Here is a 20,300-nt window from a genome sequence, read left to right on the forward strand (position 1 = left end):
TGGTGCAACAAGCTACGATGATGATTGAAGATGGTTCAAATGATGTTCACAAAAACAATTCTGAGTTTGATAGGATTATCATATGAGGAGTCTTTGAAGTCTTTAGACCTATCCTTACTGGAATTCAGAAGAATGAGGGGTGACCTCATTGAAACCTATCAGATTTTGAAAGGTCTCAGTAGTGTGGCTGTGGGGAGGATATTTCCTATGGTGGAGAGTCTAAATCAGAGGACACATTCTCAGAACAGAGGGATGTCCATTTAAAGCAAAAATGAGGAGGAAATTCTTTAGCCAGAGCGTGATGAATCTGTGGAATTCATTATCTAAGGCAGCTGTGGAGGCCAAGGCAGAGGTTGGTAGATTCCTGATTAGTTGGGGCATGAAGGGATACAGGGAGAAGGCAGGAGATTGGGGTTGAGGGCAAAATGGATCAGTCATGATAAAATGGAGCAACAGACATAATTGGCCAAAAGGCCTAATTCTTATCCTATAGGATATAGTCTTATGAACATTTAAGATTGAGACCCTGAGTCAGGAAAAGTTCCATATTCTAACATCTTTAATTCCTCCACCTTCATTTCTTCCCTTGAGTTAACATTGTGAAGTTTACATGCTGATGTAATTTCCCAAGATTGCCAGCATTCTGAACTGTACTATTTTTGTCTAAATAAGCTTGATGAGATTTGTTGAATATTTCCATATAATTGATAAATCCTCAGCTTCCAATCCCCGACACAGTGCAGCTCAGAAGGAAATTGATTTACAGGCTGGGACTACTGAAACAGGCTAAGGTATAGAGTGTGATCTGAAGCTGGTTCAGTTCCACAGTTGAACGTGTGATCCAGTCGATTCCTTCTCCATAATTATTTTAAAACTGACACAATTATGGTTGCTGGGTTCGCCCACTTCTGACACTTGCCCTACCTCCTTCACCAGGAGGAGATCCAGTGCTGCACTCTCTCTGGTAGCTCCAGTATATAATAATGGAAGTTTTATTGGACATAATTCACAAATTCCACTCTGCTCAGGTTGCCCAGCTGATATTTGGAAAGTTAAAATCTCCCATTAACACAACCTTTTTATGTTTACATCTATATTGACGTATCTGCTCATCCAATTCCCACTGACTATTGATGGGGGCCTATAATCCATCCCGTTCTGTTTCCAACAGTCTCACTGGATGATCTCCCAAGCAAAGAGCATTCCTATGTCCTCTTACCCCAAATGTCAACTCCCCCTCCTCCTCTCTTACCTGTACCTCAGTGACACCTGTGGCATCTGTACCCAGAGCATTGAGCGGCCCACCCTACCCTTCCCTCTGTCATGCTTCTGTTGTTGGTTGTGATATCCCAGTTCCCAATGCGAGTCCATATCCTGAGTCCATCCGACTTGCCCGTGAAGCCAATTGGACTGAAATAATCACAGCTTAAAGCTGTGGCCTCTCGCTCCCTTACTGTGCTCCTGTCCATTCTGTTAGATCTGGGGGTGATGTCCAGCAGCTTCTTCAGAAATCAAGAATGAGGCACAAATCTTATGTTTACCACAGTTTCATTAGATGTTCATCATGGTGTCGGTCAGACAGAGTCAGTCTACGTCAGCAGAGAAGGCAGGAAAGGAACAGAGGATCAATTAACTCTAACAACCTGTGACTGGCTGTAACGATTACCGGATGTAACTGTGACCAGCTATAATGGTGACCGGCTGTAACTGTGACTGGCTGTAACAGTGATCAGCTGTAACATTGATCAGCTGTAACAGTGACCAGCTGTAAATGTGATGAGCTGTAATTATGAATAGCTGCAACAATGTCTGGCTGTAACTGTGATGTTCTGTAACAGTGACTGACTGTAACGGTGACCAATGTTCCCTGTAAGGTGGGCGCGTGTATGAGCACACACACGTCATTTGCTACTAGTGTGTAAATGAATTTGAACTGTGCACAAATGGTTGTCACCCTCTACCTTGTTCACATATTAAGTATATTTCACAATCATGCACAATCACATTTCCTTTTCTGGTTTCTGATGTGGACAGTATTGACAATGTGGAGTTTGCAATGATGTAATCCTGCTATGTATGTTTAGTGTGAGTGCACAAAATTAAAAAATCAGTGAGCAAATGTTGTTATCACTGGGCAAAAAAATTGCACAGCCCAAGATTTTTGTGCACACCATATTAGAGGGATCATTGTTACCAGCTGTAGCTGTGACTGCCTGTCATAGCGACCATCTGTAACTGTGACTATCTGTCATAGTGACCATCTGTAACTGTGACTGGCTGTCAGAGTGACCATTGGTAACTGTGACTGGCTGTCATAGTGACCAGCTACAACTGTGACTGGCTATTACAATGAATGGCTGTAAGTGTGAATGGCTGTAAAAGTGACCATCTGTAATTGCGTCCAGCTGTAACCATGATTGGCTGTAAACTATGACTACCATTATCTGTTACTGTTTGTAATTGTCACTGGCTGTAACTGTCACCTGCTGTAACAATAAATGTGTGTACCTGTGACCAGCTATAACTGTGATCTGTAACTGTTAGTGATTTCAACAGTGATTGGCTGTGACTGCGTCTGGTTGTAATAACAACCAATTATAACTGTGATTGGTTGTAATTGTGATCAGCTGTAACTGTGACCAGTTGTCTCTGTGGCTACCTGTAACTGTGACCAGCTATCTCTGTGGCTACCTGTAACTGTGACCAGCTGTAATAGTGACAATCAGTAACACTGACCAGCTGTAACAATAAATTACTGTTCTAGTGACCATCTGTATCTGTCACTGGCTACAACTGTCACCAGCTGTAACTGTGACCTGCTGTAACAATGAATGGTTGTAGCTGTGACTGACTGTTATTGTCACCGGCTCTAAAAGTGACCATCTGTTACTGAGCTTGGCTGTAGCTATGACTGGCTGTTGTCACCGGCTCTAAAAGTGACCATCTGTAACTAAGATTGGCTGTATCTGCGACCAGATGTAATAGTGATCATTTGTAGCTGTGACCAGGTGTAACTGTGACAGGCTGTAATACTGACCAGCTGTAACTGTCACTGGCAGTAACTGTGATTGACTGTAACTGTGACCTGCTGTAATGTAGCCTGCTGTAACAGGGAATGGCTGTATCTGTGACCATCTATAACAGTGACCAACTGTACCAGTGACAAGCTGTAACATTGAATGACTGTAACTCTGACTACTAAAACTGTAACAGTCTGTAACTGTGATCATCTGTAACAGTGACTGGTTGTAACAGTGACTGGTTGTAACAGTGACTGGCTTTAACTGTGACTGTCTATAACAAAGGAACATGAACACATTGTTTGCTTTTATTCTGCCAAATGGGCTGGGCCAGTTTATTTGAGAAACTGATTCCCCCTTCAGCTTTACAGGGAAAGAAACTAAAGAAGAATAGAAACGATCACTGGACAACAAATATTTTGCTTCCTGAATACTTTTAGGTGTATCTTATGAATATTGGGCTACTCATCATGAAAATCACCACGGAATTTCTCTATCATGCACCTTTTTTATATCACTTATGTTTTTTATTTCAATTCATATTTTTTTCAATTAAAATGTTGCCTACAATGTAAGCTGGAAAGTTTCCTATCTTGTCCAGGCGTGCTTGGGCGTGCTTGGGCGTGCTTAGGCAGCACGGCTTCTGCATGGCAGGACAGGTTTCAGTAATAATTATTGGGTTCAGGACTGTAAGGATGGAATTTGCTATCACCAAACACAAAATTTCTATGAAGGATTTTGATATTTGAGACAGATGCTTCCCAGAATAACTGTTGCCAAGATTATGGAAAGCATTTTTGTTGGTCCACAAATCAAACAGGTCATCAATGACAGGGAATTTGAAGAATTTCTGGTAGGACTGGTGAATCACATGGAAGGCATTCAAGGAAGTTGTTGAAATTTTTCTCTGCATCGACAGAGCACCAAACTACATACAGCTGGTTGAAAGCATGCTTCAAGCATATAAATTCATGAAATGCAGCATGTCACTAAGGATTTGTTTCCTGTATTCCCATTTAGACTTTTTCCCTGCAAATCTTGGTGTTGTTAGTGATGAGCATGGTGAAAGGTTTCACCAGGATATTGTGGTAATGGAGAAAAGATACCAGGGCAATTGGAATCCATCAATGCTGACGAATTAATGTTGGACATTTATGCAATAAATCCTCAGACACAGAGTACAAATGAAAATCATTAACAAAATATTTTTAACTTAGTTGAACTATTGCAAAGCATCAGCACCATTATGCAATTAAACATATTATATTCAATAAAAGTTAATATATTGTTTCTCCAAATTCGTACGTGATACAAGTAGTCTGAAATTATATTTGTGTTCATCTGCAATCAGTCTATCATAAACAAAAACAAATTCTGTGGAAGCAAAATATTTGAAAAAAGTTTGTTGTCTGGTGTCATACAGCAACTTACTATAAATCTACAGACAAACAGGTGATTGTACAAATATATAAGCAAGCATGAGAAATGCTAAAACTACAGGGAAAACAATAAAAACATCAAACCCACAGCAGTGTCTGTGCTCCTGAAACTGTATCGGATTCACAGCACTGGACAAGGTCAGCTGTGACCATTGCACTGCTTTGAGAAATCGGTCAATGTTTCTGACCATATTATCCAGAGCATACAGATCCAGGATGCATTTTATCACCTTGATCTCACCACCTCTCCACTGATTTGAAACCATAAACATGGAATGCCTTTCCATCCCAGTATGTTCTGCCAACTTCTCAAACTGAGGGAAAGGAAGGAGAGAGAGGGTATTAATGGAATTATAAACTCCACAGGCTTCAGATTCACGGCCAATGGTAGCAGTAACAGAGATGGAGAGAGCTGTTCCATTGGGATGGATTTCAGCTGAACTGTGTTGTGGCCAGTGTCCTGGGAAATCACGTGAATACTGTGTAGACCAGGCTTCAGATAGACAGAAAGGGGAGGGTTCCAAGGGCAGAATGTTTAGTAACTGAAGAGGAAGTGAGGGAGCGGTGGCACAGAGGAGTGAGGGGGGATTTGACAAACAAAGTGTGGCAGGATGGGGCTGAAAATATCAGTAAAATGAGGCAGCACAAAGTAAAGCCTGAGTAATAGAGTTTAACACATGGCGAAGGAGATGGTGCAGGAGAAGGAGGGTTTAAGATTATTGGATCATTGGGCTCTCTTCCAGGGAAGGTGAGACGTGTACAGATGAGATGGTTTATAGACAATAGGTGCAGGAGTAGGCCATTCAGCCCTTCTAGCTTGCACCGCCATTCACTGTGATCATGGCTGATCATACACAATCAGTACCCTGTTCCTGCCCTCTCCCCATATCCCTTGACCCCGCTATCTATAAGAGCTCTATCTAACTCTCGCTTGAATGCATCCAGAGACTTGGCCTCCACTGCCTTCTGGGGCAGAACATTCCACATATCCACCACTCTCTGGGTGAAAAGGTTTTTCCACATCTCAGTTCTAAATGGCCTACCCCTTATTCTTAAACTATGGCTTCTAGTTCTGGACTCACCCATCAGCGGGAACATGCTTCCTGCCTCCAGCGTGTTCAATCCCTTAATAATCTTATATGTCTCAATCAGATCCCCTCTCATCCATCTAACTTCCAGTGTATACAAGCCCAGTTGCTCCAATCTTTCAACATATGACAGTCCCACCATTCCGGGAATTAACCATGTGAACCTACACTGCACTCCCTCAATAGCAAGAATGTCCTTCCTCAAATTTGGAGACCAAAACTGCACACAATACGCCAGGTGGGGTCTCACCAGGGCCCTGTACAGCTGCAGAAGGAACTCTTTACTCCTATACTCAATTCCTCTTGTTATAAAAGCCAGCATGCCATTAGTTTTCTTTACTGCCTGTTGTACCTGCATGCTTGCTTTCATTGACTGATGTCCAAGAACACCTTGATCTCATTGTGCTTCCCTTTTTCCTAACTTGACTCCATTTAGATAGTAATCTGCCTTCCTGTTCTTGCCACCAAAGTGGATAACCTCACATTTATCTACATTAAACTGCATTTGCCATACATTTGCCCACTCACCCAACCTGTCCAAGTCACCCTGCATTCTCATAAAATCTTCCTGACTTTTCACACTGCCACCCAGCTTTGTGACATCAGCAGTTACTTTTAATCCCTTCATCTAAATCATTAATATATATTGTAAACAGCTGCAGTCCCAACACCGAACCTTGCGGTACCCCATTGGTCACAGCCTACCATTCCAAAAGGGACCCGTTAATCGCTATTCTTTGTTTCCTGTCAGCCAGCCAATTTTCAATCCATGTCAGTACTCTGCCCCCAATACCATGTGCCCTAATTTTGCCCACTAATTTCCTATGTGGGACTTTATCAAAAGCTATCTGGAAGTCCAGGTACACTACATCCACTGGCTCTCCCTTGTCCATTTTCATAGTTACATCCTCAAAAAACTCCAGAAGATTAGTCAAGCATGACTTTCCCTTCATAAATCTATGCTGACTTGGACTGATCCTTCTACTGCTATCCAAATGTGTCGTAATTTCATCTTTTATAATTGACTCCAGCATCTTTCCCACCACTGACGTCAGGCTAACCGGTCTATAATTCCCTGTTTTCTCTCTCCCTCCTTTCTTGAAAAGTGGGACAACATTAGCCACCCTCCAGTCAGCAGGAACTGTTCCTGAATCTATAGAACATTGGAAAATGATTACCAATGCATCCACAATTTCTAGAGCCACCTCTTTAAGTACCCTGGGATGCAGACTATCAGGTTCCGGGGACTTATCAGCCTTCACATTCAACAGTCTATCCAGCACCGTTTCTTGCCTACTATAAATTTCTTTCAGTTCATCCTTTACCCTAGTTCCTTTGACCATTATTACATCTGGGAGATTGTTTGTGTCTTCCCTAGTAAAGACAGATCCGAAGTACTTGTTCAACTCATCTGCCATTTCCTTGTTCCCCATAATAAATTCACCCGTTTCTGTCTTCAATGGTACAATTTTGGTCTTAACTATTTTTTTGCTATTCACATACCTAAAGAAGCTTTTACTATCCTCCTTTATATTCCTGGCTAGTTTACCTTCGTACCTCATTTTTTCTTGGCGTATTGCCTTTTTTGTTATCTTCTGTTGCTCTTTAAAAGATTCTCAGTCCTCCGGTTTCCCGCTCATCTTTGCGATGTTATACTTCTTCTCTTATTTTTATACTGTCCTTTACTTCCCTCATCAGCCACAGCTGCCCCTTACTCCCCTTAGGATCTTTCTTCTTCTTTGGAACGAACCGATCCTGCACCTTCTGCATTATTCCCAGAAGTACCTGCCATTGTTGTTCCACTGTCTTCCCTGCTAGGGTATTATTCCACTAAACTTTGGCCAGCTCCTCATAGCTCCATAGCTATGCACCTGAACTGGAGGGGAAGTGAATATCCCAGTAGGAAGGTTTTGGTGCTGTAAGGGTGGGAGCGATATTGTTGGAGATGTAAACTAGAGCTGCAAGGGAAGGGAACCAGAGTGCTTGAACAGACAGTGAAGTGGTTGTGGAGATGTATGTTTATAGGCCTACATAAAAGATTGGGAATCAAAAAGTTGATTATGGTGGGGATAATGTTCTGAGTTTTGTATATTTCAATGCAAGGAGTATTGTAGAAAGGGCAGATGAGCTTAACATACGGATGACGGTACGGAATTATGATTTATAGACATTAATGAGCTTGTTTGCAGGAGGAGCATGTCTGATAGACCAATGTACTGGAATTCTGTTGCTTCAGATATGACAGAGCGGGAGGGATTAAAAGGGATGGTGTGGCAATTCTAATCAGGGAAAATATCATGGCAGGGCTTATACAGGATAGAATGAACAGTTCATCTCCTGAGGCTTTATAGATAGAACTGAGCAACAAGAATGTATGATCATGTTAATGGGATTACATTATAGATCATATAATAGGCAGCAGGATTTAGGTGATCAAATTAGCGAGATCACAGAATGTTCTAAGAAACATAAGGTTGCGATATGAGGTGCTTTTAACTTTCCATATATTGACTGGGATTCCCATGCTGCTAACGGGCTGGATGGGATAGAATATCTCAAGTGCATCTCAAGATTTAGGAAAGTTTCCTGAATCAGTGCATCGAGATCCCAGCTAGAGAGTGTGCAATTCTAGATCTCCTATTAGGGAATGAGACGGGGAAATGACAGAAGTTTGTGTAGGTGAACACTTTCTATTTAGGGATTATAATGCCATTTGTTTCAAGTTAATTGCGCTGAAGGGTAGGTCTGTTCCTTGGGTTGAGATTCTAAATAGGTGAAAGGCCAATTTTGGAAGAACCTGGCAAGTGTAGATTGACACAGTTCTTTGGTTTTCTAGAGCTATTAAGACATTGGTTAAGAAGAAGGAGGAAGTGGATAGCAGGAATGGGCAGGTGGAAATAAATTAGGTACCTGAGGAGTATAAGACATTCAAGAGAATGCTTTTAGAAAGAAATCAGGGCTAAAAAAAGAGTTCAGGGTTTTTGAAGATATTTTAAGAACACAAAGACAGCCAGGAACAAAATTGCTCCTTTGAAGATCAGACCTGAAAGATATTGGGGAGATCTTAAATAGATTATTTGCTTCTGTATTTACTGAAACCATAAAATATAGGATAAAAATTAAGACACTTGGCCCATCCACCATTTCATCATGGCTTATCCATTTTTCACCTCAGCCCCAAACTCCTGCCTTCTCCCCATGTCCTTCATGCCTTGAGCATCCAAAAATCTATCAACTCTGCCTTAAATATACATAATGACGTGGCCACCACAGCTACCTGTGATAACGAATTCCACAGATTCACCACTCTTTGGCTAAAGAAATTTCTCCTCATCTCCATTCTAAGAAGACACCCCTCTATTCTGATGCAATGACTTCTGGTCGTCGACTCACCCACCATAGGAAACATACTCTCCACATCCACTCTATCAAGGCCTTTCACCATTGAATCATGTCACCACTCATTGTTCTGAATTCTGATGAATACAGGCCCAGAGCCATCAAAGACACATCATATGTCAGCAAATCAAACAGAGGTGCAGTGGGAATAGGGTTAGAGCTATGGGGAATTTCAACATCATTTCCTGGGGTTGCCTTAGTATGAAGGGCACAGTCTGTGTGGAATTAGTGTGTCCAAGAGAATTTCTGAGGCAATAATTTCTGAGATTGTCTGTTTCTGAGATAAAATTTCTGAGATTGTCTATTTGAGATGGGGCGACACTCAGCTTTATGTTTGGGAATGAAACCTGGCAGCTGGTGGAAATGTCAGTGGGACAGCACTTTGGGAACAATTGTCATCTGTCGTACATAGAAGAGCAATTTTGGGACATTATAAACTACTGACTATCTTGCTCTTGGAAGGTGCTGTGCAGTTCCAGTCTTTCTAGATCTTTCCTTATGACTTATTTCACTTTTGCCATGTTGGAATCAAGTTCTGTTCTCTCTTGCTCTTTCATCTAGACAATGTTTTCTGTGTCACTGTCCAGGACTAATCCACTTTTCACCAAATTCAGTCTCTCACAGGCAGATAAACCCAGTATTGACTGTACATTTTTGGCACTACCACAAATGAAAGTGTGTGCACAATATTTTTGTGTGATACATTTGCCACACATGTTCCTTTAACTGGAATGTCTGCACCTGAACACCCAGTCACTTTTATATTTGTCTGATGTAACTTTGGTCGTGTCTTTAATGCATTAAACTCAGATTCTGCAATAGCATTTACTTGTGCTCCAGCATCCAGTTTAAACAGAATATTGTTTTCGTTCACTTGCAATGGCATATTCCAGCCATTCTTACCTTGTTTGTTTAAACAAAGCACGTTAATATAAAATTTCTCATGTTAATTTTCAAGCACTGAATTTACTTGTTTTGTTTTCTTTCTACTTCTGCAACAGTGTTAAAAATGGTTGTTCTTACCACAGTTGTTGCACATTTTCTGAGACACTGGACACTTTTTAGGTCGGTGCTCCCACCCACAGTGATCACAAAGTTTTTTTCCTTTCAGATGACATCTTGCTCTCTGTTGGTTCCATTGCCGTTCTATTACTTTTTCTAATATGTTCATTCTTAACGGCGCATATGTTGTAGTTCTCAACAAAAAGCTCTTTAGCCTGCAAATTTATGGTCTCTGAAGCTTTACAGAGAATCAAAGCTTTTTCCAAATTTACGTCTGGTTCTCTTAAGAGCCTTTCTCTTAGAGCGTTGTCCAGAATGCCGCAGGCAATTAGTCTTTTACGAGAGAGTCTGTCGCCTCTGCAAAATCATAATTTTTACTGTAGTTTCTCAGTTCAGTAACAAATTGATCAATCATTTGACCAGGTCTCTGCCAACATTTGAAAAAAATTATACCATTCATACATCACATTCCACTTCTGTATAAAAAATGCATCAAATTTGTCAATTATCACTTTTAGATTCAAATTACCTCTATTGTCAAAAGTAAAATGGTTAAGTACCTCAATCGCGTCATCCCCAATCATGTGTAGTAGGATCGCTGCTTTTGTTTTTTTCCATTTTTTATCTTCTCCAATCGCCGTTAAGTATATTTCAACTTTAAGTATATTTATAGTTTTTTTGGAGGTTGCAAAAATTCCATTTTCAAAGCTGTTAGCAAAGAACAAAAAAGTTTGCGCTCCTCTGTTTTTCTGATTATCTTCGCTTCTCCCATGTTAGCGAAATGAATTATTTTCCAGATCGAGTTCTGACACCATGTTATGTTCTTATACGTACTGTGGGTTACTAAGAACAAACCATATTCTGGAAGAATTAAAACTAGAACTTTTATTTAACAACAAACAGCAAGCACGTTTTCATCATACAGCTTCTCGATCCTTCTGCATTTCTGTGCATGCTCCGAACTCTGTCCAATCACAATTCAGTTTGTTGTGGGCATACTCAGTAAGTTCAACAACCTTAATATAATCAATGAAATACCACACCCAACAGAGTGGACAACCAGTGTGTATTACAACACGTACCCAACCTTTCCAGTTGCTGGGGTTTAGACACTCTAACTCTCCGGAGTATGGATAGTTGGCATGGCTCCTTTAAAGGTTCAGACCACCCCGCTGACTGGCGGACATTTTTGATGCAAGGATTTAATATTTGAGGAACATTTGAACTGAGGTTTGGAGCTCAATAATCAGCTCAATTTTGGATCCTCATCTACCACCTAGCTGAAAACCTTGTCTTCATTTCAGTCTGATATCATGTCTTAATTCCAGTCTCCGATACTCCAGCACTTGGGTCCCACTGTGATCTCTTGTCACAGTGTGTAAAAACAACAATCTGTACCACTACAAAATAAATAAAGAAATAATAATAATAATAATAATAATAATAATAATAATAATAATAATAATAATAATAATAATAATAATAATAATAATAATAATAATAATAATAATAAAATAAGGATATGAGATGAAAAGTCCTTGAAAGTGAATCCATAGATTGTGGAACACACACAAAATGCTGGATGAACTCAGCAGGCCAGTCAGCATCTATGGATGAGATCACAGTTGACATTTTGGGCCGAGACCCTTGTGTATCTTGCTTTGATTTCCAGCACCTACAGATTTCTCTTGTTTGCAATAGGCTGTGGTAATAGTTCAGTGATGCGGCAAGCGAGTTCATTCCACTCGTTCAAGAGCCTGATGGTGAGAGGTAATAACTGTTGCTGAACCTGGTGCTGTGAGTTCTGAGGTTCCTGTATCTTCTTCTGGATGGCAACAGTGAGAAGTGAACATCACCTGGGAGGCAGTGTGTCCTGATGATGGATGCTGTTTTCCTGCAACAGTGCTCCATGTAGATGTGCTCAATGGTACGGAGGGCTTTACCGGTGAAGGCTTGGGCTGTAGACACTTACTTTTGTAGAACTTTCCTTTCAAGGGCATTGGTGATTCCCTACCAGGTTGTGATGCAGCCAGTCAATATACTCTCCACTACACATCGATACAAGTTTGTCAATGTTTTAGATGCCAAGCCAAATCTTTGCAAACTTCTAAGGAAGTAGAGGTACAGTTGTACCTTTTTTTATAATTGCACTGATGTACTGGACCTGGGGAAGTCTCCTGAGATGATGACATTAAGGAATTTAAAGTTGCTGACCCTTTCCACCTCTGACACCCTGATGAAGTCTATCTTGTGGATCTCTGTTTTCCTTCTCCTGCAGTCAGTAATCAGTTCCCTGGTGTGCTGATATTGAGAAGTTGTTGTTGTGGCACTGGTCAGTCAGATTTTCAATCACTGTCCTATAAGCTGACAAATCACCACCTTTGATTCATCTAACAACACTGGTGTCATCAGCCAGCTAGTCTAGTACTGTAACCACTATGGCTACATCTACCTCATTGACTCCATTCTCCCTGCTACGGCAGGCTCTTTATTCCATCTGCATTTTCTCATCTCCGAAAGAGACCTCAGGGGCAACCTCTTCACAAGCGGTATATGGAACAAGCGGCTGGGCATTATTATATGGGCTGCTAAGGGGCATTTTAAATGCAGCTTTCTCTGCAGCACCCCATGCTGACAACATCTGTACTATTGACATGTAGTCTTACGATGCCCCCCCTCGCCTACACCTCCCACAGCCCTTCACGTACCTTCCTCTCTGCTGAAATGCTGCTCTTAATCCACTGAGTTATAAACTGAAGTAGTTGTGGCCATTTCTCTGGCATTTCATGCTTGATGATGATTGCAGTCAGCTGAGCCACTGCGTGCTGATCCTTGTGTCAGGAAAAGGGAATGACAAGAATGTGAGGAAGTGCTGGCTTCAGCTTCCCTACATAACTCCCTCATAGTGACAGACTGAAGTACATCACACACTCCCAGTGGTTAGGCATGGAGTGCAGAACCAGATCTTGTCTCATTCCATTGAAACTTGCCTTCCTCAAATTGACTACTCTACTAGCACATTCAATACTGCATTCCATATTCATACTAATGATTAAGATTGCTGTTCTCCAGATCTCCAATGAAACATCTCTCTGCTTCTTTCCCATTCATTAAAACCTGGATTTATTTCCAGTTCTAAGTTACACCTATGGGATGTTGACCTTAATAAATTGAATGCATGTGAATGCTTATTTCATAAAGCACCTAAATTTGGGGACTTTATAGTTAGGGGGTCAGACAGCAATTCTATGGATGCAGGAAAGAATCATGGATGGTAGTTTGCCTCCCAGGTGCTAGGGTCTGGTATGTTTCTGCTCGCATCCACGATATCCTGAAGAGGAGCTGCTGAAAACAGACTACATGGAATTAAGAAGAAAGTTGAGAAGCAGGACCTCAAAGGCAGTAGTCTTGGATTACTCCTTGCGCCACGTGACAGTAAGTATAGGAATAGAATGAGGTGGAGGATAAATGCGTGGCTAAGGGATTGGAGCAGGAGGCAGGGATTCAGATTTGTGGATCATTGGGGCCTCTTTTAGGGCAGGCATGACCTGTACACAAAGACGTGTTATACTTGAATCCGAGGGGACCAATATCCTGGCAGGGAGGTTTGCTAAGGCTTTTGCAGAGAGTTTAACTAGAATTGCTGGGGAGTGGAAACAAACTGAAGAGATAGAGGAAGTGCTCTTTGGCTCACAAATTGAGCAAGCCTGGAGACAGTGTAAGAGTGAGGACAGGCAGGTGATAGAGAAGGGACGCGTTCAGACCAATGGTTTGAAATGTGTCTATTTTAATGCAAGAAAGCATCATGAACAAAGTGGATGAGCTTAGATCGTGGATCAGAACTTGGAGGTATGATGTTGTGGCCATTACAGAGACTTGGATGGTTCAGGGATGGTTACTTCAAGTGCCAGACTTTAGATGTTTCAGAAAGGACAGAGAAGGAGGTAAAAGAGGTGGGGGCACAGGACTGCTGATCAGGGATAGTGTCATGGCTGCAGAAAAGGAGGAAGTCATGAAGGGATTGTCTACTGAGTCTCCCTGGGAGGAAGTTAGGCACAGGATGGGGTCAATAACTCTAATGGGTGCTTTTTATAGACCAACCAATAGTAACAGGGACATCGAGGAGCAGAAAGGGAGACAGATTCTGGAAAGGTGTGATAATCACAGGTTTGTAGTGGTGGGAGATTTTAATTTCCCAAATATTGATTGGCATCTCCCTAGACCAAGGGGTTTAGGTGGGGTGGAGTTTGTTAGGTGTGTTCAGGAAAGTTTCCTGACACAATATGTGGATAAGCCTACAAGAGGTGAGGCTGTACTTGATCTGGTATTGGAAAATAAACCTGTTCAGTTGTCAGGTCTCTCAGTGGGAGAGCATTTTGGAGATAATGATCAGAATTCTATCTTCTTTACCATAGCATTGGAGAGAGATAGGAACAGACAGGTTTGGAAAGCGTTTATTTGGAGTAAGGTGAAATATAAGGCTATCAGGCAGGAACTTGGAAGCATAAATTGGGAACAGTTGTTATTAGGGAAATGTACGGCAGAAATGTGGCAAATATTCAGGTGATATTTTCATGGCATTCTGCAGAGGTACGTTCCAATGAGACAGGGGAAGGATGGTAGTGAACAGGAACCATGGTTTACAAAAGCTGTTGAAAATCTGGCCAAGAAGAAAAGAAAAACTTATGAAAGATTCAGAAAACTAGGTAATGATAAAACACCAGAAAATCATAAGGCTAGCAGGAAGGAGCTTAAGAATGAAATTAGAAGAGCCAGAAGGAGCCATGGTGACCAGGATTAGTCCAAGGAATTCTACAATTATGTGAAGAGCAAGAGGATAAGACATGAGAGAACAGGCCCAATCAAGTGTCACAGTGGAAAAGTGTGTATGGAACCAGAGGAGATGGCAGAGGTACTTCTTGAATGTTTTGCTTCAGTATTCACTACAGAAAAGGATCTTGGTGATTATAGGGATGACTTACAGCAGACTGAAAAGCCATGAGGCAAAATATGATTAGGAATAGTCAGCATGGCTTTGTCAAAGGCAGGTTGTGCCTTATAAGCCTGATTGAATTTTTTGAGAATGTGACTAAACACATTAATGAAGGTAGAGCAGTAGATGTAGTGTATATCAACTTCAACAAGGCACTTGATAACGTAACCCATGCAAGGCTTATTGAGAAAGTAAGGAGGCATGGGATACAAAGTCACCTTGCTTTGTGGATCCAGAATTAGCTTGTCCACAGAAGGCAGAAAGTGGTTGTAGATGGGTCGTATTCTGCATGGAGGTCAGTGACCAGTGGTATGCCTCAGGGATCTGTTTTGGAACCCCTTCACTTGGCGATTTTTATAAGTGACCTGGATGAGGAAGTGGAGGGATGTGTTAGTAAATTTGTTGATGACACAAAGGTTGGGGATAGTGTGGAAGTCTGTAAGAGTTTACAAGAGGACATCGATAGGATGCAAAACTGGGCTGAGAAGAGGCAGGTGGAGTTCAACCTAGATAAGTGTGAGGTGGTTCATTTTGGTAGGTCAAATATGATGGTAGAATATAGTATAATGGTAAGACTCTTGGCAGTGCAGAGATTCAGAGAGATCTTGGGGTCCGAGTCCATTGGGCACTCAAAGCTGCTGTGCAGATTGACTCTTAAACTCAATCATGGGACTGAGTTTAAGAGCCGAGAGGTAACGTTACAGCAATATATGACACTGGTCATACCCCACATGGAGTACAGTGCTCAGTTCTGGTCACCTCACTACAGGAAGGATATGAAAACGATAGAAAGGGTGCAAAGGAGATTTACAAGGATGTTGCCTGGATTGGGGAGCATGCCTTATGAGAATATGTTGAGTGAACTCAGCCTTTTATCCTTGGAGGGATGGAGGATTCGTGGTGACCTGATGGAGGTATGTAAGATGATGACAGGCATTGATTGTGTGGATAGTCAGAGGCATTATCCCAGCACTGAAATGGCTAGCAGAAGAGGGCATAGTTTTAAGGTGCTTGGAAATAGGTACAGAGATGTCAGGGGTAAGTTTTTTATGCAGAGGGTGGTGAGTGCGTGGAATTGGCTGCAGTGACAGTGGTGGAAACAGATAGAGTCTAATAAGGGACTCCTGGATAGGTACATGGAGGTTAAACAATAGAGGGCAATGGGTAACCCGCGGTAATTACTAAAGAAAGTACATATTCGGTACAGCATTGTGGGCCAAAAGGTCTGTATTGTCCTGTAGGTTTTCTATGTTTCGATGACAAATCTGTTGGAGTTCTTTGAGGAGATAATAAGCAAGATCGATAAAGGAGAGTCAGTGGAGGTTAATTACTTGGAATTTCAGAAGGCTTGGCAAAGTGCCATGAATGATGCTGCTAAAAAGATAAGAGTGGACTGTATTACAGAAATGATACTAACATGGGTAGAAGTTTGACTGACTGGCAAGAAGCAGAGAGAGAATATATGGGGCCTTATTTAACTGGCTGCCAATGACTAGTGGTGTCTCACAGTGTCAGAGTTGGGTCCGTTTTTTTCACCAGTTACATGTCAGTGACTTGGATAATGGAATTGGTGGCTTTGTGGCCAAGTTTGCAGACAATATGAAGTTAGTTGAAGGGTCAGGAAGTGTTGAGGAAGCAGGGACTGTGCAGAAAGATTTAGAAGGGACCGATGGAATACAGTGCAGGGAAGTGTATGGTTATGCATTTTGGCAGGAGGAATAAAGGCATTGATTACTTTCTAAAGAGAGAGCAAATTCAAAAATCAGAGGTACCAAGGGCTTTGGGAGTCGTTGTGCTGAATTCTCTAAAGGTTAGCTTGCAGATTGAGTTGATTGTGAGGAAGGCAAATGCAATGTTAGCTTTTGTTTTGAGATGACTAGAACATTAAAACAAAGATGTAATGCTCAAGCTTTATAAAGCACTGGTCAGACTGCACTGGAGAATTGTGAGCAGTTTTATGCCCCAGATCTAAGAACAGATGTGCTGGTATTAGAGAGGATCAAGAGGAGGTTCATGAGAATGGCTCCAGGAATGAAAGTATTAATGTACAAGGAGTGTTTGATGGCTCTGGGCCTGTATCCACTGAAGTTTAGAAAAAAAAAGGCAGATCTCCTTTTATCCCATTGAATATTGAAAGGCCAAAATAGATGGATGTGGAAAGGATGCTTCCTATTCTGATCCTATTGTGATCAGCAAATTTGCTGATGATACAAAGATTGGAGGTGTAATGGACAGTGAGGAAGATTTTCAAAGCTTGCAGAGGGATTTAGATCAGCTGGAAAAATGGGCTGAAAATGGCAGATGGAGTTTAATACAGACAAGTGTGCAGTATTGCACTTTGGAAGGACAAACCAAGGTAGGAATACAAGGCAAATGGTAGGGCACTGAGGAGTGCAGTATAACAGAGGGATCTGAGACTACAGATACAAAATTCCCTAGCAGTGGCATCACAGGTAGATAGGTTCGTAATGAGAGTTTTTGCTACATTGGCCTTTATAAATCAAAGTATTGAGTATAAGAGATGGAATATTATGGTAAGGTTATATAAGGCATTGGTGAGGCCAAATTTGGAGTATTGTGTACAGTTTTGATCACCTAATTACAGGAAGGATATTAATAAGATGAAAAGAGTGCAGAGAAGGTTTACAAGGATGTTGCTGGGACTTGAGAAACTGAGTTACAGAGAAAGGTTGAATAGGTTAGGACTTTATTTCTTGAAGCATTGAAGAATGAGGGAAAATTTGATAGCAGTATTTAAAATTATGATGGGTATAGTTGGAGCGAACACAAGCAGGTTTTTTCCACTGAGGCTAGGGGAGAAAACATGGGTTAAGAGTGAAGGGGAAAAGTTTAAAGGGAAAATTAGGGTGACTTCTTCACACAGAGAGCGGTGGGGGTGTGGAATGAGCTGCCATATGAAGTGGTAAATGCGGGCTCATTTTTGACATTTAAGAAAAACTTGGACATGTTCATGGATGAGAGGTGTATGGATGACTATGGTCCAGGTGTAGGTCAGTGAGAGTAGGCAGAAAAATGATTCGGCACAGCCAAGAAGGACCAAAAGGCCTGTTTCTGTGCTGTAATGTTCTATGGTTCTATAATTGAGTCTAGGACCAGAGCACACAGTCTCATAACAGAACAGAGATGAGAAGGAATTTGTTGAGCCAGAAGGTGGTGAATCTGTGGAAGTCTTTGCTACAGATGGTGTGGAGACCAAGTCATTGGGTACATTTAAAGAGGAAATTGACATGTTCTTGATTAGTAGGGTGTTCATGGCTATGTGGAGAAGGTAGAAGAATGGGTTTGTGAGAGATAATGAATCCGCTGATTGAATTACAGAGCAGACCTGATGGGCCGAATGACCCTCATTCTGCTCCTGCGTCCTGTTGTCTAATCTAAAAGAATATCTCTGTCAGGTGAGTGTTTTGTTATGTCTTCTGCCTTCACTCACGTTTCCTCAACTGTACATATCTTTGATGTATATTTAATATTTCAGTTATACTCAATTCAATTCAATGTATTTGTATATATATAGTTTGAATAAGCATTCTTTTCATTTTAATAATCCATGACGGGTTATATGTATAAATACATGAATTACATAAATTATCACACTGCCACGTGATACGTTTATGCCTTTCTTAAAGTCAGCACGAAGTTAGATGCACATTTCGGACTCCCGTATCTTCCTTTGAATTAGTTTAAGATTATGAAGTTACAAAGCATAACACTGGTGACGAGGTATTTTTGAAACAAACATGAGACGGCTACCGACCTGCTGAACTGTAATGAGACATTCAAACTGTTATGTTTTGTAATTTCAAAACATTCAACTAATTCAAATGGAGACACAGGAGTCTGGGACTGTGGGTCTAATATCATGTTTTAGTTTAAGTGAGGCATACATATATCACGTGGTAACATGGTGAACTATGAAATTCACATATTTATATATACAATTCATAATGAATTATGTAAATAGACAGGAACACTTTGTCAACCAATATATACTGTGTATGTATATGTGTGTGTATATATATATACATACAAGATTACTTAAATATTACTAAACTCCAACTCAAGAGAGAATGCATCTCAACTGTATACACAGTATACTATATTATATGTTCCAATTGGAAGGTTAATTGTTCATTATAAGTTGCTCCATGATCAGCCAAGGGTTAAATCAGGGCTTCCAGGATGGTGCGGCTTGAAGGGCTGAAATGGCTCATTCTGTGCCGTATCTCAATAAATAATAAAAACGACCATACTCACACACCCACAGTGTAGCACATTTTAAATTGTCCCTTTCAGGCCTAAAGATTTAATCACTGTGGAGGGTTTCATACTCTTCTGGGGTAATGTCTTTCCTGACAAGGAGGATCACTCTGTTTGGCTGATGAGACTTGTGGCTGTGAAACAATCTCAGATTCTGAGTCCTCCTCTGTTGTTGCTGTGGGAGTTGATTCTGAAACTTCAGGAAGTGGTTCTGACAGTGGTAGCCACCTTTCTTCTTCATTTTTCTTTGAGTTTGTTCATCTTGATCTTGGGAAGGTGCATTTAGCTCTCTGGAGTATTCTCTGACTAATCTATCTATTGCTCCCTTTATGAATGATCTCTCCTCTTGGCTTTTTCATGGACAGCTGTCATCTGATGAATACTCTATATTTGTATCTCCATTGACTCTTTTCTGTTTGGCCTTCCATTCATCCAGCTGAGCTTTGGTCTTTGTATCTACTTTTACAAGCAGCTTTCTGTTTCCCACTTGAAATTCATGCAATATCCTCAATGCACACAGAGTAGATTCTGGTTCTTTATATTCACAAATGCTGAATGATTGCAACTTTCCTGAAGCACCTTGAATACTCTTCCTGTTTAAAGCCAAGCAATATTTCACAAGTAACTGCCTGAACCAAAGACCTGATTGTGGATTTCAGAAAGTGTAAGATGATAGAAAATACATCAGTCCTCATAGAAGGATCTGAAATGGAAAGAGTGGGCAATTTCAAATTCCTGGGTGTCAATATCTCTGAGGCTCTATCCTGGGCTCAACATATCAATTCAGTTGCAAAGAAGACATGACAGTAGCTATATTTAATTCAGAGGTTCAGGAGATTTGATATGTCACAAAAGGCTCTCACAAATTTCTACAGATGAACCATGGACAGCATTCATTGGGGGGGGGAGGGTGTAGGGGTGCAGTACACAGAATCAATATAAACTGCAGAAAGTTACAAACACAGCTCCATTATGTGCACTCACCTCCCCAGCATCCAGGACACCTTCGAGGAATGATGCCTGAAAAAGGCAGCACCCATCAATAAGGACCCCCATCACCCAGGACATGCCCTCTTCTCAT

The sequence above is a fragment of the Hypanus sabinus genome, chromosome 1 (assembly GCF_030144855.1).
Source record: "Hypanus sabinus isolate sHypSab1 chromosome 1, sHypSab1.hap1, whole genome shotgun sequence".
NCBI classification, from domain to species: Eukaryota; Metazoa; Chordata; class Chondrichthyes; order Myliobatiformes; family Dasyatidae; genus Hypanus; species Hypanus sabinus.